The following is a 26082-nucleotide window of genomic DNA, read 5'->3' on the forward strand; positions in this document are numbered from 1 at the left end:
GTTCCTGAAAATTTCATCACAGGATTCAACAACTCCGGACACTGAATTGTTCTCCCTCATCACCAAAAAAGAAAATCTTATTAACCTATGGACTCTGAATAGAAGAAAAGACTGATTGCTGAAATCTTGGCTCCAGGCGGAATTTTCCCTATAAAAACTGCTTGTGCCAGGATGGAGGCGTGTGGGCATAGGGGAAAACCTCTCCTGAGGCTGACTCATTGTTGCACACCCAGGGTTGATCCCCGGGCTCGGCACTGTGTTTTTTTTTTCCGTGGCTGGCTAGATAGAATTTGGCCGCTAATAAAACTATTTTTATTTTTAATTCGGCTGAATAAATTTTCATTTATAACATCCAGTTATCACGTTCCTACTGTCCGGTCCCTGTGCCCTCACCCCCTTGGGACAGGTCTGGAGATGGAAATCGCTCAAAAAAGGTGCAGGAGAGCCACCTACCTTCTGCCACCTCCAGTCCTCTCCTGTCCCCTTCCCAGGCTGATACTGGCCATGCTAGCCTGGGCTCCAACTCAATGCTTTTTCCTACGCCCATTTATCCTGTACTCCATTCACTTCTATAGGACAAGATGGTGCTGGCCACATGGCCAGATCTGCCATTTTGAATGATTTGGCATGAAATTTTCCCACTTTAATCACTCAAAATGGCACCTGGGATCCTCCTTCTCCCTTCCCCTCCCTGCAGTGGGTGCTGCCTCAGCATTGGGCGTTCCCTGCCCCCGAGGCAGGCACTGCCACTGTCACTGCCTCCAAGCCAAGTTTCCCTGCCCCTGTGATGGCCCTTCCCCCTGCGATGGCCCTTCCTTCTGTCACCACCCTCGCACTGGAGTTCCCCGCCCCTGCGTCAGGTTTCCCCCTTCCCACGGTGGCTCCTCCTCCCATCCCCGCCCCAGTGCCAAGTTTCTCTACCCCTACCCCTCACCCCACTCCACCAGTGCCCGACTCAGCTCCTGTGCCGGGTGTCCCTCCTGTGCCGGCCACTATCCCTGCGGTCAGTCTCCTCACCCCCCCACCCCCACCTGCGGTGATCACTGATTTACGCCCCCTTTCCCCAGCCCCGCTCGTGCAAACAGAGGCAGTTTTCCACACGGCTGTGGCAGCACCCGGTCTCCCTGCCGCAGCACCAAGTTTCCCTACAGCTGCAGCGACTTCTGTGCCAAGTTCCCCGCCCTCACGGCTTTTCCGACTGCAAGGACTCCCCTCCCAGGGTCCTTCCCCCCCCCATGCCTCGCACAGATCCCCCGCGGTGTCTCCTTAACCCTCCTGCTGGGTTTTGCCCCCCCCCGCCATGGGTCTTGCAGCTGCTCCCCCAGGCTCCAAGTACTGAAATGTACACCTCAGACTAAACTCTTGTGCTTGTAATTGCAGATCTCCTTTCTTTCCAGAGGAGGACAGTGATTCCTCAGACTCAGACAGTGAATCTCAGGATCACTGGGCAAAAGTTCAAAGGGAAACAGCTCTTGATAGTAATTGGGATTTTGTTCAAAAATTACAAGTCCTAGCAGCCCCAGTTATATACAAAAAAGGAAGAATCCCTAAATGGGAATCTATTCCATACAGCAAACTTAAAGAACTATGCAAGGCATCTAAAGACTATGGACGAAAATCTACATATTTTAATAATCTATTACAAGTAACTTTCTCAGCTCATCTGCTCATCCCCCATGATCTTTGGCAAGTTATATCCCTCCTCCTATCACCCTGTCTTGGTTCGACAAGACAGGAGTCTGTGAAAGAGGGCAAAGCCTCCTGTGCAATGGAGAATGGCAAACCCCCCTCCCTCTGAATTACCAGGATCTTTAAATTAAAAGGCTCTCAGGCAAAGATATGGGAGTGGGAGTTACAATTCTTTACTAGGAGAAAACTAGACAACAATTTAAAAAGGCAAATGCAATCGGTACAAACAAAACCAGTGAAAGAAAAAGGCCAGAACCTGAGGGGTGCCAGTATCAGTTCCGCTGGGACAATTGCTTCCCTTGCAGTGACTGATGAATTGTAGCTGCAGTGGTGATCTTTAGAAGGGTATAGTTTTCCTCTGAAGATCTGGTGGCAGTGGGGCCGGTCTTCCTCTGCGCCGGGGTTGCCTCTGAGCTCCGCTGCCGTCGCCTCAGTGCGCGCCGGCTGCTTCGCTGCGAGTGCCGCCGAAGAGAGAGAGAGAGCTGCTTCTCTCGGAGTCCCGCCCAGAGAGCTGCCTCCTCTCCCCAAAAAGCTACCCCTTTAAACAACAATAGAGTGCTTGGCTTCCCCCCTCTGGGTGGGACCCCTCACGGTGTTACATTTACCAGCCCTGCATTGGATCAGTCAATGGTGTATAAACAAACCATTGCCTCTACAGGGCAAACCATTGTCTCTGAGAGAGATAACAAAAACCTGTCCAACCGGTTTGCCTTCAACAGATGGCAAATGGAATACAAGCTTATCTTACAACCCAGGACACACCCACAGAGCTTTTTCTGTGGGAATCAATTTGGAAAAAACAACTTAAAGCGTTAGTAAAAAAATTACAAAAGTGAGGATGAGTGAGCTCATTTTACAGTAGAGCACCTGAGCAGGGAAGGACCATATGAAAAACAAAAGGACCAAGCCCTAAATCTACCCAGAGCTGTTTTAGGTGACATTAAAAATGCTGTCCAGAATGCTTTATTCCAAACACCGGGTGGCACCACTCCACGACAAAGTTTTGCTGGCATTCATCAGACCATTGATGAGACATTTATTAAATTCATAGACAGAGTAAAAGACACTATTGATAAGCAAATCGATTGCCCAAGGGCTAGAGCTGCTCAGCAAACTAGCAGTGTCCAAAGTGAATGAGGATTGCAAGAAAATTATAAGAGCACTCTCTCCAGACCCTGAACCCACCATTCAGCAAATTGTGGAAGCCTGTACTCGTCTCACAACTGTAGAACATATAGTAGCCCTGGCAGTCAGCAAAGGAGTAGCTAAAGCCTTTGTGGCACAAAATAAAATATGGGATGCTTTAAGTGTAGTGAACTGGGCCACCTCAAGGTGGAATGTGATAGACTTTTTGCAGAGACATCCCTCCACTGGTTGTCCCTCCACTGCATGCCTAGACTGTAAAGAACATTTTAAACACTGTCCCCAGTTTCAATATCACCCGCAGGTCCAGAATCATCCATCTTACCAGAAACAACAGGGAAACTTGCAGTGAAGCACAGGGAGGCCCTGCACCATGACACCAAATGCCAAGCTGTTCCGTTCCTCTTTCCTCACCAAGTCAGAAATTCAAGACACCAAGAGACCATCTATGATGATGAGAAAGAGCTCCAACTTTCTGAGATCTACCAATATGTTCAGGCAAGGACACAAAGCACACTGGTAAGCACCCTTTCCATCCAGTTTCATGATGAAGCAAGCTACCAAATTCCAACTGGTGCATTTGGACCTTCTGATATACCAAGGGACATTTTAATCATAGGGGACTATTAATGGACCAGACAGTCTACAAGTGCTACTAGAAGTCCGAACTGTGGGACCAGGGGATGAAATTACTGTGACTGTCCTATGTGTAAACCTACCTTGTGTTTTGTCTAAGGGCACACCCATTGCCCAAGGTATTTTCATACCCACCTGGACTGACATTTTGCAGGAAAACCCTATGTTTTTTTGGGCAGAGATTGTGAGACAAGACAGACCTATTATAGAGTGTGGCTTGTTTAAGAAAGGGGACAAAGTTTATCTTCCAGGAGTAGCAGATACCGGAGCAGACGTGGTGACTATCATTGTCTGCTCCGTGTGGCCACAGGGCTGGGAATTAGTGCCAGCCAATGGAGTCATCTCTGGGATTGGAGGAGCTGCCACCTCTATGCAGAGCAAACGGACAATCCTTATTCATGAACCTGAAGGTCAGGTAGCCACAGTAAGACCTTTTGTGGTAAGGGAACCTATCACCTTATGGGACAGGGACCTATTGTCTCAATGGGGAGCAAGGTTGGAAATCCCCTCACCACCGCAGGATTTCTAGCTGGGGCCACTGTAGAGCACCCTACTGTTGGAACTCAAAATGTCTCTCAGACATTTTTAGAGGTTCCAGGCCTTGGTCAGAAGCATTTTAGACCCTGGCAGGAAGCTGCAAACAGCTGTGATTTTGAGTTTGAGCCATGGAATGAGTTACCAACTTTGAAGGTGAAGCAAGCAGTCACAAAGGGTTAGATAGTATAGTAAAAGTAGTTACAAAGTAGAGGGGAAAATTTTTTAGTATTGTACAGGGGGGTTTTAGCACCTGTACAGGGGGATTTTAGCATCTGTACAGGGGGGGGTTTACTTTGTATATGGAGGTCAGAAGTTCTAAGATGGAGGAAAGTGGGCTGATCCTGTTCTTCCTCCTTCTTCCTTGCCTCCATGTTCTTGGTGATTGTGGGAAATCACAGACTGAGGTATTGTTTATTAAGATATATATAAAAGTTAGAAAACGGATTTGTGAGAAATCACAGACTGAGGATAGGAAACGGAGTGTGAGAAAATAGACTGCTTACAGACTAAGGTATTGTTTAGGAAACGAGGATACGCAAATAGCCTGCGGACACAACATTTGCAAGATAAGGAAACCACAAACACTTACACCTGGGGACTGACGATACAAGATAAAGATAATCACAATTACTCACAGACTGCTTACGTAAACAAAAGGAAACTGCAAGCTTAAACAAAGGAGACCCCTCGGGAATTCATGGAAAGAAATGGGATAAAAAGAGGACTGTTTAGACGAATCGCCGCGGCAGAGAGGGAGCAGAAACCCCCTTGCCACCCAGCGCTGTTTTTTGCTCATATCCTACTTGCTGTAATTAATAAAATTCTAATTGGATTATGATCCGTTGTGGCGTAAATTTATAACAGTGATGCTGGCACTTATGGATTGGTTTAGAGTAGAAAAGCACCTTGTAACATAGGTAGTAGGTGTTATGATTGAACACAAGAGGTCATCTGATCCGATTAACATAATTTATTTAATTCATTTAATAGAGTATATGAGAGCAAAGCAAAGCAGCGCTGCGGTGACAGAGGGGAGCTACCGCTCCACCAAACTGCCGCCCCTCTGGTCCCCTAGTTCGCTCTTTTATCTTCTTCCTTAGTTCACTTGTTTCTTCTGCGCAGTCGCATTCTGTTGCTAGGTGGTCGTTTTCTGCCTCCTGGTGGTCGTGGGATGAAGGCTGGTTGTCTTCCTCACAGGTGTCCTTTGATCTGGGGATTCTCACAGTCTCAAGAATACGTGTTATCTTAGAAATGTGTGTTATCAGTTAAGCAATGCAAAGCCTATTGCCTACTACTGCTGTAAAAGCTTAGGAATGCGTGTTATCAGCAATTCACAGCCTATTGCCTATTACCGCTGTAAAAACAAACTTCCTTACATTATATCCTTGAAACAAATTACCATCTGCAGCTGCATCGAACAAAAAGGTCACCCTTCTCTTACAATTTCCCCCCTTTCTCTTTTATCCTTCTTTTTGTTCGTTGAACCGTATTAATTCTTTTCTACTAAGCTCTAGATAATCTTTGGCCTCTACCCGAGTGAGTGGTTCATATTTTGATCTTACCATCATCAAATGAGCGGCCTCTAACCTACTCTTTACTATAGCAATAAGCTTATTAAAGATGCAGGGTCCGAAAGTTAGCACTAAGATGAGCAGAATTGCCGGTCCTGCAATGGTAGACAAAAGAGTTGTTAGCCAAGGGGAATGAGTAAACCATGATTCATACCAGCTTTGTTGAGCTTCTTGCTCTTTCTTTCTTTGCTCTATTTTTTTGCGTAGCTCAGTCATAGTATCAACTACAATTCCTGTGTGGTCTGCATAAGTGCAACATTCTTCCCGTAAGGCAACGCAGAGCCCCCCTTGTTGTAAAAATAATAGATCAAGTCCCCGTCTATTTTGTAACACAACCTCAGAGAGGGACCTGACTGATTTTACTAACCCATCTATGGCCTTTTCGATTCTGCTCAAGTCTTCATCTACGGATATCCGTAAATTGTTCATACCTTGTTGTTGATTTACTAGGGAGGCTACCCCTGTTCCCACTCCAACTCCACCCACACTAAGCAAGACTGCTACTGTTAATACGGTGAGTGGTTCTCTTTTGACTAGATGGTGTTTGGGAGTTATTTGATGCTCTAGTACATACTCCTTTGGGTGATATGATATGCGAGGGACAATTAACACCTGTACACAATAATCTGAACTTTCATTGAAAAGCCTTATGGATAAGCAAGGGGTGGTTCCGAGTTTATTACATACCCATTTGGTGTTGGGCGCTGGCAGGAGCCATTCTGCCAGTTTATCTTTTCTCTTGATGCTGATTGTCGTCTCACACAAGTGTTGCATTATTGCGGGTACTTTTCCCACACATTTCCCTTTCCCTCTTACTTGTGCTAGGGTTATTCCTGGGGTGCTATCTTTTCCCTGTTTCCACAGACATTCTCTTGGGTTTGTCCCATTAATTCTTCTGGTTTTGGCAAAGGATCCTATCGCCTCATAAAAGGGTGGATTCATCATGTAACAGAGCCAGCAAACCTCTGTCAGGTTTGGGTATGTATAGTTTAAAACGCCGAATGTGGCTTGCATTATTTTCCACAAGGTGGCATGCTCGGGTTTAGGAACACCTGGCTCATCTATGTTAATGTGGTTGGTAATAACCTCTGTCTCTGTGTAGTTGATTGTTCTAGTTTTAATGTCACTTATTACTTTGTTGGGTCCAATTGGTGCAGGGTCATAGGGAATAGGTTCTTTCTTAATAAGTATTAGGTTTCCCAAATCGTGTCCCTCTATCCAATGCCTAATTCCCCATGTCTTTCCCAACAGCCACCCTGGGTCATTTGGATGAGTAACATTGAGGTATATGAAAGTACAGTTCCCCAGTAAATCTTTCCCTGTCCATGGCCATTCTTGTGGCTTTACACATCCAGCTGGTCCATATCCCACCCTTATGTATTTATCTGACCCTCCTCCCGGGGCCCATGCTGATGCTATTGTCTCACAACCCCAATAACCACAGTAGTAATGCCCGGGGAGGTTACAATATGACCTCCCTAAATTTGAAGCAGGGCACATATAGAAACTTGTCAAATTTAACAGCCGCCCACAGCTTGGATTCTTGGTCATGTTACATACTCCAGCTTTAAAGCTTGGTGCCCCGGGGGTTATCACATTCTGCAGGTTGTAATGAGTATCATGATTTTCCCACCTACTTAATGTCCATTTAAAGGGTTCATGGGTTTCAGTAGCAACACCTTGGAGAGGAAAGCATATCATCACAAATGCAAGAATCTTTAGGGCTGAGTAGTACGCACTGCAGGGGATGCTGCTTATCATGCCCAATTTCACATTCCTACTTTTTCTCATTCCATTGTCACCATTCCCGTGCCTATGGTGGTCAGTGTTTCTTCTTAAGATTTGGGAGGGTCCCTCATCCCCACTAGCTACCTCTCTGTCTCGCCTGTCAACTTGGCTGCTACAAGCTACAGGGTAGGCCATCTTCTTGACAGCAGAGATATTCTTCAGGGGCGGGATTATTTCCTCTCTCCCACTTTGACCTCCGGGAGTTCCAATTTTTCTCATTTAATTGTGGGGTGTCGCACCTAAGTCCCTTGACCAGCCTGCGACACTTGACCTGGACTATGTCCGTAAGAAATGGACTTGAAAGCTCGTTGGAGTGGTAGCAATGGAATTCAGGGTTTATTCCCTTCACAAAAATTTCCCACCACTCGGGAGATTCCTTAGTCAATTCCCGAGTGGCGACCTTATAATTCAATATTTCAGAGGTCAACTTGCGTTGTTCTAGCCAGCAGCGCTGGCACACACTTTTTGGAGCCCTCCCCTTTCTACAGTGAGCCCACCACAGCCCTTTACAAATTTTACAAGAAAAGCAAGCAAAAGGGTAACAATCACAATCTAACCAGCTACATTTTACTCTAATATTTTCATGCTCGGCATGACCCTCCCTTTCCCAAGGTCTCTGCTCCTTTTCGAGTCGGATGGGCCGATAATAGGGCTGCTGAGCTAAGTCTTCTAAATGCTTACAGTATCCTGGGGGTTTTGTTTCTCCTATCAGTTGTGTTTGCAATCCCCAGTCATTCCCAACCCAAATGTCCCCGGAACTGGCAGTGTCCATTAAGATTACTTGAGAGTTCTCTTTACTGTTAGCTTCAAATCCCTCGGCTTCCCATCAATCTTCCAGCTCGTCTCTCTGGAAGTTGCATGGAATCGAGTCGGATCCACTGGCCCCTTTATTCTGCTAGCATGGGTCCATCCCTTTTCTGCCGTACGAACTGCGGAATCAGTGGTGATTAAAACCAGATACGGTCCGTCCCACCTTGGGGTGATTGAATCTTCCTTCCAGCTTCGGATGAGAACCCAGTCGCCGGGTTGTACCTGGTGTAATACAAGATCTAATGGTGGTCTTTGGGCCCACATCCCCTTTTCCCATAACTGTTTCTTGTATTTCATTAAAACAGTTAAATATTTGTTAATACTTTGGTCAGTGATATTAGGATTAGATTGAACTTTCTCTAGGGAGTAGGGCATCCCATATAACATTTCAAATGGGAAAAGCCCTATGTCTGCTCGTGGTTGAGTCCGAGTATTTAATAATGCTAGTGGCAGACATTTTATCCAAGATAACTTAGTTTCTAGTACCAATTTAGTGAGTTGTTTCTTAATTTCTCCATTCATTCTTTCCACCCTCCCGGAACTCTGGGGGTGCCAGGGAGTATGTTGTTCCCATTTTATGCCCAGGGCTTCTGCCAGCAGCTGTGTTATTTTTGAAGTGAAGTGGGGGCCTTTATCGGAGTCTATTGTTTCTGGGACTCCATACCTGGGTATTATTTCTTCTAGCAGGGCCTTTGTCACCGTTCGGGCTGTCTCCCTAGCGGTGGGGATTGCTTCCACATAATGTGTTAGATGATCTATTATAACTAAAAGATATTTTATCCTCCCCACTTTGGGAAGCTCTGTAAAGTCTACCTGTAAATTTGTAAAAGGCCTCTTTACCACGGGTCTCCCTCCCAAGGGTGGCTTCCTTAAATTCTTCCTATTTACACGTAAACAGGTTGGACAACCCTTAGTAATACTTTTTGTTAGATCATGGAGACCCACAGTCATGTAATGGGTGGCAAAGTGGTCTACCAGCCCTTGAGCGCCCCAGTGTGTTTTCTGGTGTAATTTATTAAGCATTTGCTGGGCTACGGCCCTAGGCAGAACCTCCCTCCCATCCTTCAACAGCCATTTCCCCGATTCTTCTTTTATCCCCAATTTTGCAAGTTTCTCACGCTCTTCTACAGTAAATACAAGCTTCTCCTGGGTGGTCAACCCAGGATTCTCTGGGGTATCTGTAGGATCCCTCCTGGCTCTCTCGCTCAAGGTCAGTGCCTCGATAATTGCAGCCTTCTTCGCTTCATGGTCTGCCGCGTTGTTACCCCTACTCCGGTAATCCATTCCCCGCTGATGCCCTTTTAAATGAACTACAGCTATCTTTGCAGGGCCTCTCAAGGCCTTCAGGAGGGCTACTATTAATCTCTGATGCACCAGGTCCTTTCCTTGTGAATTCACAAGGCCCCTTTCCTCCCATAATTTTCCAAATGTATGTACTACCCCATACCCATATTTAGAGTCTGTATAAATGGTTCCCTCTTTTCCCTTTAATAATTCCAAGGCTCTTAGGATGGCGTATATTTCACAGGCTTGGGCTGACCATGCTTTGTCTAGGGCTCTGGACTCAATTACTTCTAGGTCAGGTCCCCCTACTATGGCATACCCTGATTTTCTTTGGCCCTCTACTACTCTGGATGATCTATCTACAAACAGTTTTTCTCCAGTCTCTAACTCCTCCTCTTCCAAGTCAGGCCTAATTTTAGTTTGCTCCTCTATACTGATCACACAGTCGTGAGTCAGTGGGTCAGTCTCTGGCTCTCCGAAGAGGAAGGAGGCTGGATTTTTCAATGAGGTGGTTTCTAAAGTGAAATTAGGGGTTTCTAATAGAATCCCTTCATACTTTAGGAGCCTGGCATCAGATATCCATTTGTCTGCTTTTTGTTGCATCACACTCCGTATGTTATGTGGAGTTAACACCTTCAGAGTGGCATTAAAGGTGATCTTCCTTGTTTCTTCTACTAACTCTGCACAGCCTGCAATTATTTGTAAACAGCCCGGCCATCCCCTGCTTACAGGGTCTAAAATTTTAGATAGGTATGCAATAGGTTTCTTTTTCCCCACCCAGTCCTGGGTAAGTACTCCATAAGTTACCCCATCTGTAATATTGACAAATAAAAAGAAGGGCCTATTTAAATCTGGGAGGCTCAGGACTGGAGCATGGACCAGAGTTTCTTTTAATTCTTGGAATTTAGATTTTTCCTCTTCTGTCCACTTAAGGTGCCCATCTTGGGTAAGTTTTTGATACAGAAATCTTGCCTTCCCGCTATAGTTTTCAATCCACTGCCTACAATACCCTGTAAGTCCTAATATCTGATGAATTTGTCGTTTATTTTGCGGTAAAGGCAGGGATAGGATTGCTTCTACTCTATCTGGATCAATTTTCTTTTCTCCCTTTTTCAAATAATGTCCAAGGTACCTAACTTCCTCTTCTACAAATTGTAGTTTTGCTTTAGAAACTTTCAATCCTTTCAGCCCCAGGAAATTTAATAGTTTGATACTTTCTTTCCGGACTTTGTCTTCTTCTTTACCTGCTATTAACAAATCATCCACATACTGAACTAGCTTTACCTCCGGGTCTGTTTTATAATCTTGCAAAATTTGTTCCAGGGCTTGCCCGAATAAATTGGGAGATTCGGTAAATCCTTGAGGTAATACTGCCCACCTGACTTGCTGTTGCCTCCCCGTATCAGGGTCCTCCCATTCAAAGGCAAAATAGTCTCGACTGGATTCGTCCAGAGGGCAGGGCCAAAAGGCATCTTTCAGGTCTATGACACTATACCACTCGTTTTCAGGTCCCAGTTTACTCAAAAGGGTATAGGGGTTTGCCACTACTGGGAACCGAGCCACAGTTCGCTTATTAATTTCCCTAAGGTCATGCACCAGCCGATAGGATCCGTCTGCCTTTTTAACTGGGAGTATGGGGGTGTTAAAAGGCGACATACATGGTTCCAATAATCCTTTATTTAGTAATCTTTCAATTTCGGGTTTCAATCCTTCCCTTCCCTCTAGTGAAATAGGGTACTGTTTTATTCTCACCGGGACCTCAGGGTTTCTGATCTTTACCGTGAATGGAGTCATATTCAATTTGCCCACGGTTCCCGGATTGTACCATACTTCAGGATTTATTTTCTCTTCATCTTCCAATCGGAGAGGGCAAAGCCTGATTTTCAATTCCTTTTCTACCACTTCGATTTGAATTCCCAGTTCAACAATTAAATCTCTCCCCAATAGGTTGTAATCTGTTTCAGGGACTAATAAGAAGTCACCCACCCCCATTTTAGTTTCTGATTCTACCATTACCTCTTTAATAATTTGTACTTCAAATGGTTCCCCTTTTGCCCCTACTACCATAGCTGTCTGTTTTGACAGGGTACAGCCTTGGGGCAGGAATTGAATGGTAGATCTTTCTGCCCCTGTATCGACCAAGAATTCTATTTCCTGGCCTTGGGGACCCACCTTTAATTTTATCAAGGGCTCCTTTTGATGTCTCCGGGTCCCCATAAAGTAGAGCCCCTGACCCCCCTAGTCGGCCTTGAATTCTTTCTCATCTCTAAGCCGCACTCTGCACTCTCTCTTGAAATGTCCCTTTTTGCCGCAATAATAACAAGTCTTTTCTTCCGTTCCCCCCCCCCTTTCTTTATTACTCGCTTTGTCTCGAGTAAACTTTTTCTGTCCTGTCTCTATGCTCCTACTTTCCCTTACCGCAGCAACCATCATTTTAACTTGCCTCTTCTGACTCTCTTCCTCTCTCCGGACGTACACTTTCTGCGCCTCCCGCAGCAGCTCTGCCAAATCCCTATCCTGGCAATCCTCCATCTTTTGTATCTTCTTTCTAATATTGTCCCAAGACTTGGATACAAAATGCACTTTTAATATTGCCTGCCCCATTGTATCATTCGGTCTTAATCCTGAATATAATTGGAAGTTCTTTCGCAGCCTCTCCAGCCACTCAGTGGGTGTTTCATCTTTCCTCTGTCTGTCATTGAATGCTTTATTGATGTTTTGACCCCTGGGGACTGATTCCCGAATACCGTCAATTAATATGATTCGGAAGTCCCGCATATTGGCCCTATGAGCCTGGTCTTGGTTATTCCAATTAGGATTTTGAAGAGGCCACTTAGTGTCAGCTGGGTGTTGAGCATGTGCTGGCTGGGCATCCCAGACCCGCATCCCAGCTGCCCTAATCATATTCTTTTCTTCAACCGTAAATAGGATATTCAGTATGGACTGCAGTTCTTCCCAAGTGTATATATTGGGGCCCAAAAATTGATCCACTCTTTCTGCCACACCTAAAGGATCCTCTAATAAGTTTCCCATCTCCTTCTTGAAATCTCTCACATCTCCCGAACTCAAGGGAACAGAAATGAATCCTATTCCTGGTTGTGGCCCCCCCATAGGCATTTCCCTCAAGGGAAACAGTTTGCCTTTTGCCCTGCTCCAGGTGACTGGTCCAGGCTGCTCAGAATCTGAGTCAGACTCATCATCCGATGAGGGGAGAGGGGGTGCTCGTGGTACAGGAGGAACATAAGGAGGTGGGGCTACTATCAGTTCCTCTGGTCGTCCCTTTCTTTTCCCCTTAGGTTTTTCGGAAAGTTTGAACACAAGCACCTCCGGTCGACTCACCCAGATCTTGGCATAGTCACTCTCCTCCGGGTTAGGGGGTTGTTTAGTGCTCACCCAGATGTTTAGAGCTTGTCTAACCCATTCCTCTGAGGACCCGAATATGGGCCAAAATGCATTTTTGGAAACTTCCTTCCCTCCCCACACTTCTATACAGTAATATATCATTTTTGCTTTATCCTTTCCCCTCGTTCCTGGGAAGTGTTCCCAATTGGTCAACATGAATCCCAGGGGACTGTCCTTAGGAACCGAAGGGAGTTTTACCCCCACTGGGGAGGGGGATTTACTCTTCCCCTGCCCCATTCCTCCGGAGTGCCTTCTAACACATACAAATAATCAAATAATCACAATCACTTCCCCTGGTTCGTGGCCCAGGCCCTCGCAGGCTTTGGGAACCGCACTACTGAGGGTCCGCGCTCACTTGGGGAGTCTGGCTGCCGGCTCCCCTCTCATGCAACTCACACACTCGCCACACTCCGGGATCCCGACCCCGCCCGAACGGAACCCTTATACTTACGCGTCCTGCTTCTTCGTCTGGACTTTGTGCACAAAATTTAAGGGGTACCTTGGGCCCGCTTCCCTTTCTTTGCTTTCCTCTCAAGGCTTTTGGGTTCGTCGGTCGGGATGAGGACAAGACCCCCAGTCTGAGTCTGCTCAAAAGAGCGGAGTTGTGGCGCCTCTCCCAGAGAGGGGTCCTCCAAATCCGCGATCCGAGTCACGGCACCAAATTGTTATGATTGAACACAAGAGGTCATCTGATCCGATTAACATAATTTATTTAATTCATTTAATAGAGTATATGAGAGCAAAGCAAAGCAGCGCTGCGGTGACAGAGGGGAGCTACCGCTCCACCAAACTGCCGCCCCTCTGGTCCCCTAGTTCGCTCTTTTATCTTCTTCCTTAGTTCACTCGTTTCTTCTGCGAAGTCGCATTCTGTTGCTAGGTGGTCGTTTTCTGCCTCCTGGTGGTCGTGGGATGAAGGCTGGTTGTCTTCCTCACAGGTGTCCTTTGATCTGGGGATTCTCACAGTCTCAAGAATACGTGTTATCTTAGAAATGTGTGTTATCAGTTAAGCAATGCAAAGCCTATTGCCTACTACTGCTGTAAAAGCTTAGGAATGCATGTTATCAGCAATTCACAGCCTATTGCCTATTACCGCTGTAAAAACAAACTTCCTTACATTATATCCTTGAAACAAATTACCATCTGCAGCTGCATCGAACAAAAAGGTCACCCTTCTCTTACAGTAGGTATTGGGGAAAACTGTAAACATATAATACGCAATATATCATATAAAAGATAGCAGCAGCCCCGAGCCAGGAGAGAGAAGAAGAAGACACCAGACAGTGAGGGTGTCAGGAGTGCGTGTGTGTCTCTGCCTGGGCCGCTGACCAAACAGCTGCAGCCCGCGAAGACAATCTTTTAGATAACTAGCAATAAACTGCCTTGAGACCGAACAACAAGAGGCTGCAGAATTTTTCTTTAGAAGCACGGGTTGGAGGAGAGACTTTACCACCACACGAGACCCCTGATCAAGCCCGGGGTTCTCACGGACAGTCTGACTAACCCTTTTTCCCATTCTCCCCACCCCTCCCCCCCCACCCCGATACCTTGGGACTGATATTGCTTTACCCACCCTGTATCCCCCTGTAACACCGGGTTCTTCTCCAGAATATAGTCCAGACTTCTCCAAAAGTGAAAGGTTCTCTTCCCAGAACCCTCGTGATGTGGCACGGTTCCCGACACTGGCAGACCACATGCAGCAGCATAATGGTGGTGGCCATGTGCTCTCGTCTTCTTCCCATAACCCCTTCCTCCCCGCAACCGCCTACCCCTCCCCCAACGCTTTCCGGCCTCCGGCAGCACCGTCCTACCCTCCTTATCAGAGCCTCCCTCCGAGTTGCCACGGAAACGGGGGAGGGGCCAGCTCCTCCACAGCTCCCAGCCCGGACGGTGTGGGGGGACAGGCAAGCCCAGCCCATAGCACCGGCAACGCGGGGGTTTCCCCAGCGGCACGGGCAGCCTGAGAGAGGGGTGGAGAGCTGCTTCTCACTGCGACCGAAGGGGAGGGAAAGAGAAACCCCCCTGCCTCTATGAGCACTGGAAAAGCAGCAGAAATTCTTGCAACTCACGGAAATGATGATGAATTCATACAATCTGTAAAAGCTGTTGTATACCTAGGTAAGAGAAACGGTACCAGAGCTTATCAACCACTACCATATAAAGACAAAACGGAGATTTGTAAAATACAGAGAGAATTTGGGAGATCGAGCGAGATTTTCAAAGGGATGATGAGGACAACCTTTAATTCAAATGAAATGGTACCGAGGGGTATTAGTGACTTATTTAAATGTTTACTAAGCCCTTCTGAATATGAGATGTGGGAAAACAGATGGAAGTTGGCTCTAACAGCACTTTTAAAGAAGATAAAACAAACGCCCAGTGAGTCGAATGATAATGAGGGTAAGCCTATTACAATAGACCACCTATGCAGTACAGGTGACTGGCATTGTCCAGAAAAACAAACCTGAGTGCTATCTAGGTCGGTTTTAGATAAGATCTGTAATGCTGCAGAAAAAATATTTTATCAGTTTCCAATAACTGAGGCTAAGGGCAGCTATCTTAACATTAAACAGTTTCCTTCAGAGAGTTTTTTGCAGTTTGTGGATCGCTTGAGAACACAAGTCGAAAAACAGGTGCAAGACCCTATGGTACAGACAGAGCTGATTAAAGAGATGGCTCAGAGGAATGCGAATGAGACCTGTCGCAGAATTATCCTCAGCCTTCCTCTTGACCCATCACCTAGTCTCGCTCAGATGATTGATGCCTGCACCAGGAGAGCAGAGCTGTTTGATACCCCTGACAGAAATACAACATCTGCACAACTACAGCCTGCTGCCACGGCCATACCAGGTCCAAGGAGGCAACCAATGTCATCAGACCAGCTGCAGCACATCATCTGCCTCTGTTGCAAGAAACCAGGACACTTCGCTAGAAACTGTCCTCAAAACCAGAACCAGAGAAAGTTCAACAAACAAAAAAACAGAGTGTACAGCGCTTACCCGCTGCTAATACAACTACATGCAAAAATATAAATATAGCAGGACCCACATGGGAAAATGCCTCTCTTTTAACAAATAAGGGGAAGGACAGTGTTGCCTTCAGGGGAAGGCAAGGCGACCTGGTTGCAAGGAACAGCACAGCAGCCTGGCCTAGCCCGGGCTACTCGGGCCAACAACAGACACTGACACCAGTGTGGTGGACGGTCTAAAGCCTTTATTATCTTATCTCATGGGTTTAAATAGTCTTGGAGGACTTTGCCACATCACGGGGGGTTGGTAGGGTCTCTAGGGTTAGTCAGGAGTGGAAAACTACTGGGTTAGGTGTGGTTACATTCTTTGGGGTAATAGATAACGTGCTGCAGGGGGAGAGGGGGAAGGGGTCTTTCTTTCTGTCACATCCCGAAATCTTCCGTTTGCCTGTCCCTATCTACTACAGGACAGGACTCATGGTGGGGGGGGGGGGGGGCGGAAAAATAAATATGTAAAATGTACAACTAATAACATTTGGCAGCCGCTAGGCCGACCTCGCCTAGTGACTGCCAAAGGGTTTCATTTCAGATCCACTGATTGGGAAGTCATAATAGTGGACCTCTCAAACATATCACAGGACCTGAAGGCATACCACATGGAGCCAGACAGTGAGTATTTTGTTATCAGGGACACAGCACACACACTCTCAGAGATTGAGGTAGCTCCCATGACTACTAAAGGAAAGATATCAAGCCTTATGCTGTTGGCACGCTGCTTGCACCCACCATTTTACCTAGAAAAGGGGCAAATTCTGGCCCAAGCCATTCCCATCCCAGTAGAAATAACAGTAGAAGGAAAATCACCATAAGACTACTGGGCAGAGCTGGTGGGAGAGGATGAATCCTCAATGGCATGCAACCTAGCCCATGGGTCAGAGCACCTTCATGTGGAAGGAGTTCAAGACACGGGCGCAGATATCACTGTAATACCAAAGACCATGTGGCCATCACATTGGGAATTGCAACCTGTGGCAGGCAAACTTCAAGTCATAGGAGGAACTACATTGGCAAAGATGTCAAAAAACACTGTGCAAATTGAGGGACCTGATGGGAAATTGGCAAGTGTTCATCCATTTGTGGCAGACTATAAGGCCCCTCTGTGGGGGAGAGACACCATGTCCCAATGGGGAGTCCAGTTGATCATTCCTAAGGCACCCTAGGATTTTTGGAAATAGCCACTGTGAGGCGCCCCGCCCACAAGCTGAAGTGGTTGGATAACACCCCAAGGCAGGTAGCACAGTGGCCTTTGAGTATCGAGAAACTCGAGGTTCTTGACGAACTTGTGGAGGAGCAATTGGCTCAAGGACACCTACAAGAGACAGATAGCCCTTGGAATTTCCCAGACTTTGTAATAAAGAAGCCTGGGAAGGACAAGTGGAGATTGCTCCATGATCTCCGAGAAATAAACAAAATTGTAGGGGACATGGGTCCACTCCAACCAGGGATGCCTAGTCCAAAACTGATCCCTTGAGACTGGCAATTGGCTGTCCTAGATATCAAGGACTGTTTCTTCCAAATTCCATTGCACCCTGAAGATGAGCCGAGGTTCGCATTCTCAGTTCCCACCATCAATCAAGAAGCCCCAATGAAACACTATCATTGGAAAGTTTTGCCCCAAGGTTTAAAATCCAGTCCTTTCATATGACAACAATACGTAGCCTCGCTACTGTCTCCGGTATGTGCAGAGAGAAAGGACACCATCATCCTTCACTACATGGGTGATGTGCTTGTGTGTGCCCCCAATGATTCTATACTCCAATACACGCTTGACCTAGTGGTTGAGGTTTTAACCTCTGCTGGATTTCAATTGCAAAACGACAAAGTTCAAAGGATGCCACCTTGGAAATACCTGGGTTTGGAGATCGCTGCAAGGACCATTGTCCCGCAGAAATTGCAAATCAATTGCAACCCCAAAACGCTAGCGGACCTCCACTCTTTGTGTGGGTCTTTGAATTGGGTAAGGCCCTGGCTAGGCCTCACAAATGAGGATCTAGACCCTCTTCAATTTATTGAAGGGGGAGAGGGAGCTGGCCTCCCCCAGAGAACTGACCCCAGAGGCAAAGACAGCAATTGAAAAGGTACAGAAGGCCTTGTCAGAGAGGCAGGCACATCGGTGTGACGCAAACGTGCCTTTCCAATTCATTGTTCTAGGAAAGTTGCCACATTTGCATGGGTTGATTTTCCAATGGATTGAGGGGCAGAAGGATTCACTCTTGATCATAGAGTGGGTTTTCCTCTCCCACCAAAGATCCAAGACCATCACTAAGCCACAAGAGCTGATAGCAAAGCTGATTCGGAAGGCCAGGGTGAGATTGTGCGAATTAGCAGGGTGTGACTTTGCTTGTATCTACCTCCCAGTCAGGCTTTCTGAGGAGGGAAGGAACTCTCCTGAGACACTGACCAAAGGTATGTTTAAGAATTTGCTCCAAAGCAGTGCCAGTCTCCAATTATCTCTGGACAGCTACAGGGGACAAATATCAGTCCATGCCCCATCTCACAAGTTGTTCAACGAGGAGTTCCACCTCATTCCTCAAGAAAAAAGGAGTCGGAGACCACTCGATGCTCTCACAGTGTTCACAGATGCATTTGGGGCTTCCCACAAGTTGGTGATGACTTGGAGAAATCCACAGACTCAGCATTGGGAAGCTGATGTCGAGTTTGTGGAGGGATTCCCCCAGGTGGCTGAACAGGCTGCAGTGGTAAGAGCTTTTGAGAGGTTCTCTGAGCCAATCAACTTGGTGACAGACTCTGCCTACGTAGCAGGAGTAGTGTCCAGGGCGGAGCAGGCCATGCTCAAAGAAATAGAGAATGAACATCTCTTCAGATTGCTCTCAAAGCTGATTTATTCAATCTCTCATCGAGAGCATCCATTCTTTGTGATGCATGTGAGGTCACACACTGATTTGCCAGGTGAGATTGCAGAGGGGAATCGCAAAACAGACTCCCTTGCAGCACCAGTCAAAAAAGCACGTCTCCCTGATGTCTTCCAGCAGGCAAAGCTGAGTCACCAGCATTACCATCAGAATGTGCCAGGTCTGATTCAACAGTTCCAGCTAACATGGAATCAGGCTTGAGCCATTGTGACCAACTGTCCTAATTGCCAGCTCCAGGCCATGCCATCGATGGGCATTGGGATAAACCCCTGGGGCCTTGGCAGCTGTGAGGTGTGGCAGACAGACATCACACACATTCAAAGTTTTGGTCACCTCGAATGTGTTCATGTAAGTGTGGACACATTCTCAGGTGTAGTGTATGCCTCTGCTCATATAGGACAAAAGGCTGTGCATGCGAAACAGCACGTAGTGCAAGCATTTTCAGTATTGGGGATTCCAAAAACAATTAAAACTGATAATGGCCCAGTGTATGCATCCAAGGAATTCCTGGAATTTCTCCAGCAATGGGGAGTGGAACATAAGACTGGCATCCCCCACTCCCCCACAGGTCAAGCCGTGGTCAAGCGTGCACACCAGACTGTTAAGCAGGTATTGAAAAGACAGAGCAGTTCAGCTCTGTGGATGTCTCCACGGGAGAAGCTCTGTAAAGCCATGTTTACCATCAATTTTCTGAACTGTTCATTTGAAAACATGAGCCCACAAGTGGTACGTCACTTTAACAGTGGCAATCAGTTCAAATTGTTTCAGAGTCCACTGGTCTTGATTAGGGATCCAGAAACTTGGGAAACCAAGGGTCCCTATGAGCTCATGACCTGGGGTGGTAGCTATGCGTGTGTAGCTACTCCCTCAGGCCCTCGGTGGATTCCCCAGAAGTGGGTGAAACCTTTGGTCCCCAAGAATCCAGGTCAGACAGAAGGGGATGAGAAGCAAGTAGCTGATGCTTCAAAGAGAAGATGCCGCCGAATGGAAGAAGGAGAATTTTCCTAGGTGTGAATTCCTTACGGCAGACACAGAAACTCTTAACATGTTCTTAAAATGTTTGTTTTTTCCTTTTAGAGAAAACCTACCTCCCACTCAACCCTGTGATGAACCCTATCCAAGTTGTCATCCTGCTAATGCTGAACAATCAGGCAGCTGTATGGATCATCCCTCAGCCACGTCAAAACGTCTGGGTGACCCTGGCACAGACTCTACAGCAGGAAAACATTTGCTTGTCCACTGCAGCAGCAAAAGACCCTATGTCCACCTGTCTGGTAGGAATTCCATGGCAGGCTGGAGAATTTCCAGCAGGCCTGAACAAATATAGGTCCAACAAAATTCCAGAGTCACGCACCCCCCGACCACAAAAATATCATCAGAGGCAAGCTGGGGTGATCATGAAATCCTTAGAGGAGTGGTTGCGGGGTTTGCCCAGGATGGCTCAGGAACCCCAAGAGTTAGAGCTATTGGGTTCTTCTCCTGCAGCTTACTGCATACATTTTTCTGTCCTTCCAAAGCCTTCTAGCACTAATGAGTACCATGTTATAAAACAACATTGTGGGGAATTTACTGCAAGAAGGTGGTGTCAGAACTCAAGCCATATCAGGGCAGACAACCCATCTCACTCAAGTCCCAAAGGTCTCCCTAAGGGATTGTTCTTGATTTGTGGGGATCGGGCTTGGGCAGGAATTCTGTCTCGGCCTTTAGGAGGGCCATGCACCATAGGGAGGCTGTCCGTACTGACACCCAACCAAACTCTAATTGGCAAATGGACTCACAAAAACAAATCAACAAACAAAATTCAAAAGAGGAGTGCGGACAATCTGGACCCAAATTGTAACTCAGAAATTTTTCATTGGGCCAAGTGAAAAAGAATTGCTGTGTCCCTGTTCCTTCCATGGGTCGCAGCAGCCAAAGCTCTAGGTGAATTGGGCCACCTAGAGTGCTGGGTAGTCAAACAGGCAAACTTAATGTCTGCTGCCATCAGCTCCCTCCTAGAAGATGAGGAAATTACCAGACAGGCCATGCTTCAAAATCATGCTGCTATAGATTTTCTTTTGTTACTGCATGGACATGAATGCCAGGAATTCGAAGGACTTTGTTGCATGAACCTGATTGCAAAAGCTCCAAACATCCATGCTGCCCTTTGAAGCATGAACAGCCTGATCGGACAAGTGAAGCAAGAATCGGAGGATTGGTTCAAAGAACTGTTCAAAGGCTGGGGATTCACGGGGTGATGGACATCTATTGTTAGATCAATTTTGTTGCTTCTTGTTATTCTGTTCCTTGTAACCTTGGCATTCGGGATCCTACATCACTTGATTTTCAAAGCTATCAAGGGTCTCATACCTTCTACCTCAGAAGTCAACCACATAGAGTTGGCAAAGCTAAGGAGGTCTGTTGCCTTCAGGGGAAGGCAAGGCGACCTGGTTGTAAGGAACAGCATGGCAGCCCGGCTTCGCCCGGGCTACTCGGGCCAACAACATACGCTAACACCAATGTGGTGGACGGTCAAAAGGCCTTTATTATCTTATCTCATGGGTTTAAATAGTCTCGGGGGACTTTGCTATGTCGGGGGGGGGGGGGGTGGTAGGGTCTCTAAGGTTAGTCATGAGTGGAAAACTACTGGGTTAGGTGTGATTACATGTTCTGGGGGTAATAGATAACGTGCTGCAGGAGGAGAGGGGAGGGGTCTTTCTTTCCGTCACATCCCGAGATCTTCCGTTCGCCTGTCCCTATCTACTACAGAGGTCTGACGCCGCCGCCAAATGTAGGTGGTGGGAAACCCATACACAGGGTTAAATTGAACCCAGTGAATTCCTGTAACCTTGTTAAACAAATAAGGGGGAGGTGTTACAGTGCGCTTGGGCTATGTTTTCTCCATTTCCAGGGACCCCTGTGACTGGGATCTGATAAGCATGGTCCCCTCCTTCCTTCTCTGATGGGGTTGGCAGAGAGCCAGAAAGCCCTCCCTGTCCAGAGCCTAGATAAGGCCATGTCCCTTCCTGTTCGCTCTCTCTTCTCCCCCTCATCTCATGGAATAAAGAGCTGGACAACTACATCGTGGAATTGGAGCCTCTTTTGAATCTCTGCCCAACTTCTGACCGCCTTCCCTCAAGGCCCCATATATCTGGGCTAGCCTGGTGATCTGCAGGGCTGTGAGGGATAAGCACGTCAGGTATGCATGTCAGCATCCGACACAAGTGAGATATCTCTCCGAAAACTTGTGCCCCGAGCCTCAGTCTGACCCACACATTTATTCACAATGGTATTCTATATGCAATACATTACACAACTTTTCTATGCATATTCAACCCCTGGCCCCGCCTGTCCTCGCCTCTCATGCTAAATAGGTCCACACCCTTCTAGGCATGCGTGGTTTGCCGTGGTGGTCCTGCAGGGGTCTCTGGTGCTCTCTTGAGGCTGAAGATTGTGGTCTTCTTCATGATTGAACTTTTGAACTTTTCTCCTTTGCGCATCCGCTTTTGGTCCTTTGGTGCTTATCTGAGTACTGTCTGTCAGTCTCGATCAGCTTGGAGAGAGAGTAGCCTCTTTATCTGTGTTCTTTGCCTCTCTAGGTATTGTTCTTTATGCAAGAAACTTCAGAAATTTGCATTTTCCTATGCCCTTTGCACCATGGCAGAGGTTTCTTAAGTAAAAGGTTAAAATTCAGCACATAACTCTACAAGCTAAAATATAAATGCTTAATTCATTTTGTTAACTTAAGTGAACTCCAAAAATCTCTATTTCAACCTCAGGGTAAAAAGGTGGGAGTAGGTCTTGCACTCCTCTCTCAAAGGAAAATTTAATTTTGTTTTATTGCATTCTGTGGTGGGTTCTGGCCCATCATCAAAAAGGGATGTTTTGGATAAATGAGCCCAAGGGTGTATTTTGAAACACTGGAAGGAGATGGGACATGAAATGGGAGGATATCTCTCCAGAAAACACTTGATTGAATATTGTAATAATTGGTGGCCTTTGTGCTCTTTGGAGGTGTCTTGGTTTGAAAGACAGGTACCTGCCAAGGAAGGTGGGAACCTCCCTGGGAATGGAAAATATGACCTCCTACCCTCCAAATTATTTTAACTTTGAACTTTCAGGTGTGAGAAATGACCTCTCACTTTTAAAAATTTTTAAAGGTTTATTAAACCTTAACAAAAATTACAACAAAGGGACTAAATAAGGAAAAATAACAGTGCTGGGAGCCCCCCCCCACCCCCATGGCTGCCTGCCAGTGGCTCATCCACACAATGGCTGTTCTGCCATTTATACCCCTGGGGGTTGCACCAGGCAACCCTGGCCCCTCCCAATGTCTGTTAGTCATCTCTTTGCCATTTATTGGTGGAGGCTACTTTCTTGCAACTTGATTGTAGGGTCAGGTGCTGTCATGCCACGCCCATCTAGCAACAAGCTTTTCCATTCTAAACTGCCTCATGCAAGGGGTATATGTACACACCTTTTTACCTGTCCTAGACAACCTAAGCTGTCCAATGGCAACAATACAGAGGGGGAGGGAAAGGGGACTATGGGGAGAAGAGAGGACATCTAAACAACAAACTATAACATAACTATACATCAATAAAGTGTCTCTTAATATGCACACAATATTTATTCCTTAATTGTGAGAGTAAATTATCTCATTATTTATAACACAGGCAAAGATATGGGAAAAGGAATAACAGTTCTCTACTAGACTATATATATATATATATATAACAAGGCAAACAAACAACAGTAGCAGCAGCAACAAACAAAAAACCACAGAAATCTAATAACAGCCTTGTCGTGGCCATCTAGTCTTTCCCCCTTTAGTGTAGTTATGGCCACATCCAACAGGGGCGCTGTTGGCTCCTGGCAGGGTAGGGCAGGTATGATGATTCCCCCATGGCTGCAGGGGGCACTGTGGAACGAGCTCAGCAGCTTAATGGTTAATGGCAGGTCAGTTGGTGGAAGATATAGAAAAGGGCCTTCCTTTGCAGTGTCATGGTAAGCAGCCAGTCTCAGTGCCTCTCTGGTTAAGAAATGGGCTGTAGCAGAAACCTCAGAGCAGTGGGCTGGAACAGCAGAGACAAGCACACCTGGGGTGGCAAACAAAGTGTAGCAAAAACTCTGGAGCTGTGCCTGGAGCCATGGGGTATAGGGTGGACACAGAGTGTAAGGTTAAAGTGTAGCAAAAAGCCTGAAGCAGCAGCAGAAAACATCAGGGCTGGACAGCAGCAGGTGGGATCCTGCAAACAGCTGGGAGATGCTCCCTCTGGAGGGGGTAGAGGGTTGAGGTCCCAAGCAGATGGTGAGCATCCTTTCCAGTGAGATTGGGTGTTGAAAAGGTCCCAGTTCAAGAGCTGCTTTTAAGAGCAAAGGTTCACCCACAGTAAGGAGCAGTGAATGACAGAACACCATGGTGGCAGTGAATTCTCCCTGCAGCAGCAGCAGCCCAACTGTCTCCCCTACTATTCCAAGAGCAAGAGAGATCGAGGAGTTGAGCCCAGCCCCCTGACTCCTGTTGTGGTTTCACTGTGGCCAAATGCCAGGCACCCACAAAAGCCACTTGCTCACCCTCCCCCGCCACAGCTGGGCAGAGGAGAGAAAAAAAAATTAACAAAGGGTTCACGAGTTGAGATAAGGACCTGGACAAAGCATTCCAAGGGCAAATCAGGCTCAAAATAGAGGTACAAAGTGAATTTATCCCTAACAGAGTCAGAGGAGGATAATGAAAAGAAAATTAAGCCCTTAAAACACTTTTTTTTCCCACAACCCTTCCCACTGACAGCACAGGGAGACAGAGCATGGGGGTTTTGGTCAGTTCATCACTGAAATTTTCTTCAGCTGCTCAGGGAGAGGAGTCCTTCCCCTGTGAGACCGTGGGGTGCCTCCCATGGGAGACAGTTCTCCATAAACTTCTCCAGAGTGGGTCCACTTTCACGAACAGCAGTCCTCCCAAAACTGCTGTAACATGAATTCTCCCCATGGGCACACAGTCCTCCCTAAACTGCTGTGGTGTGGTGTGGGTCACTCTTCAACAGGGTGCAGTCCTCCAAGGACAGTCTGATCCAGCCTGGAATCAGGGACCCCCTCTCTCCACCACATCTCCCACTGGATCACAGCCTCCTCCAGGCATTCATGTGCTCTGGCATGAACACCTCCCTCACAGGCTGTGGGTGGATCTCTGCATCCCCCATGGACCTCCATGGGATGCAGGAGAACAGCCTGATTCACCATGGTCATCACCATAGCCTGCAGAGGAATCTCGGCTCCAGCTCCTGGAGCACCTCCTCCCTTTCCTTCTTCACTGACCTTGGTGTCTCCATGTAGGTACACAGTTTGTGGTAATTTGGAGTGGGGCTACGGCTGAGCCTCATCCCAACTGTAAAAAGCAGGTGAACAGTATTGAAAGCAATGACACATGGAGTGTCGAGGTGTACTGACCAATCACCAAAGGGAACAGAAGGCACACAGGTGCAATGCATGAACCATGAGTGGTATAAAAAATTGGGCTAAAGAACAAGAAGGACAGAAGCCTGAAGCCTTTTGATGTGCTATGATGTTACTCTGTATGGGCAGATGCCTGAAACATTCTGATGCGGTATGGTGTTACTCTGTATGGGCAAATGACGCTGTTGAGCCAGGGATGGGCGAAATGACTTGCATTATTTCAGAAGGCAAACTGGGCATTTATTCAAAAGCACTTCTCTGTTTTATAGAGAACATTGTGAACATTAATTCCATTGGTCTTAAAATAAAAACATTTCACCTGATTCGTACACTGGAGTTAGGTTAGTGAGGTAAAAAATTTCTATAAAAAGTATGAAGAAAAAACAAGATAATAGATTGTTTACATTCCTCTCAGACTTTTTCCCAGGCTTAGCCTGGCAGAAATCTTTCTCTTTTTCTCTCTGACCGAACTGAGAATATCCACAGGCAAATGCTTAAAGCCTTCTGAAATTGTATGGTGATACTCTGTGTATCGTGGCCATCTCAACTGCGGCATATGCTGTGACATCTCCATGTTGCTTTCCTCACATGTTCTCACCTCCTCCTCTTCTCTGACTAGGAAAAAAAAAAAAAAAACAACCAACAAACCTGTGCCTCTCTTTGTTTTGATTTCCTTCTTCAATATTCTATCACAGAGGTGTTGCCATCATCTCTAATTGGCCCAGCCTTGGCCATCTTTAGAGCCATCAGGGATTGACTCTGCCAGATATGGTGGAAGCTTCTAGCAGCTTCTCACAGAAGCCACCTCTGTGCTCCCCCCGCCCCCCCCCCCCAAAAAACAAAACAAAACAAAACAAAACAAAAAAAAAAAACAGGCTGTGCAAAACCAACA

The 26082-nt window shown here is 46.7% G+C and overlaps 1 long non-coding RNA gene across 1 annotated transcript; it reads right to left on the reverse strand.

Moving 5' to 3' along the window:
• Nucleotides 1-4960: 4960 nt before the first annotated feature.
• LOC146762972 (uncharacterized) lies at nt 4961-14493 on the reverse strand. Its single transcript, XR_014952579.1, has 2 exons — nt 14431-14493; nt 4961-13824 (listed from the first exon to the last, which is right to left on the reverse strand). It is a non-coding gene; the product is annotated as an uncharacterized LOC146762972 (long non-coding RNA).
• Between the last annotated feature and the right edge of the window lie 11589 nt (nt 14494-26082).

This window comes from Lonchura striata, chromosome W (assembly GCF_050655825.1).
Source record: "Lonchura striata isolate lonStrDom1 chromosome W, ASM5065582v1, whole genome shotgun sequence".
Lineage (NCBI taxonomy): Eukaryota > Metazoa > Chordata > Aves > Passeriformes > Estrildidae > Lonchura > Lonchura striata.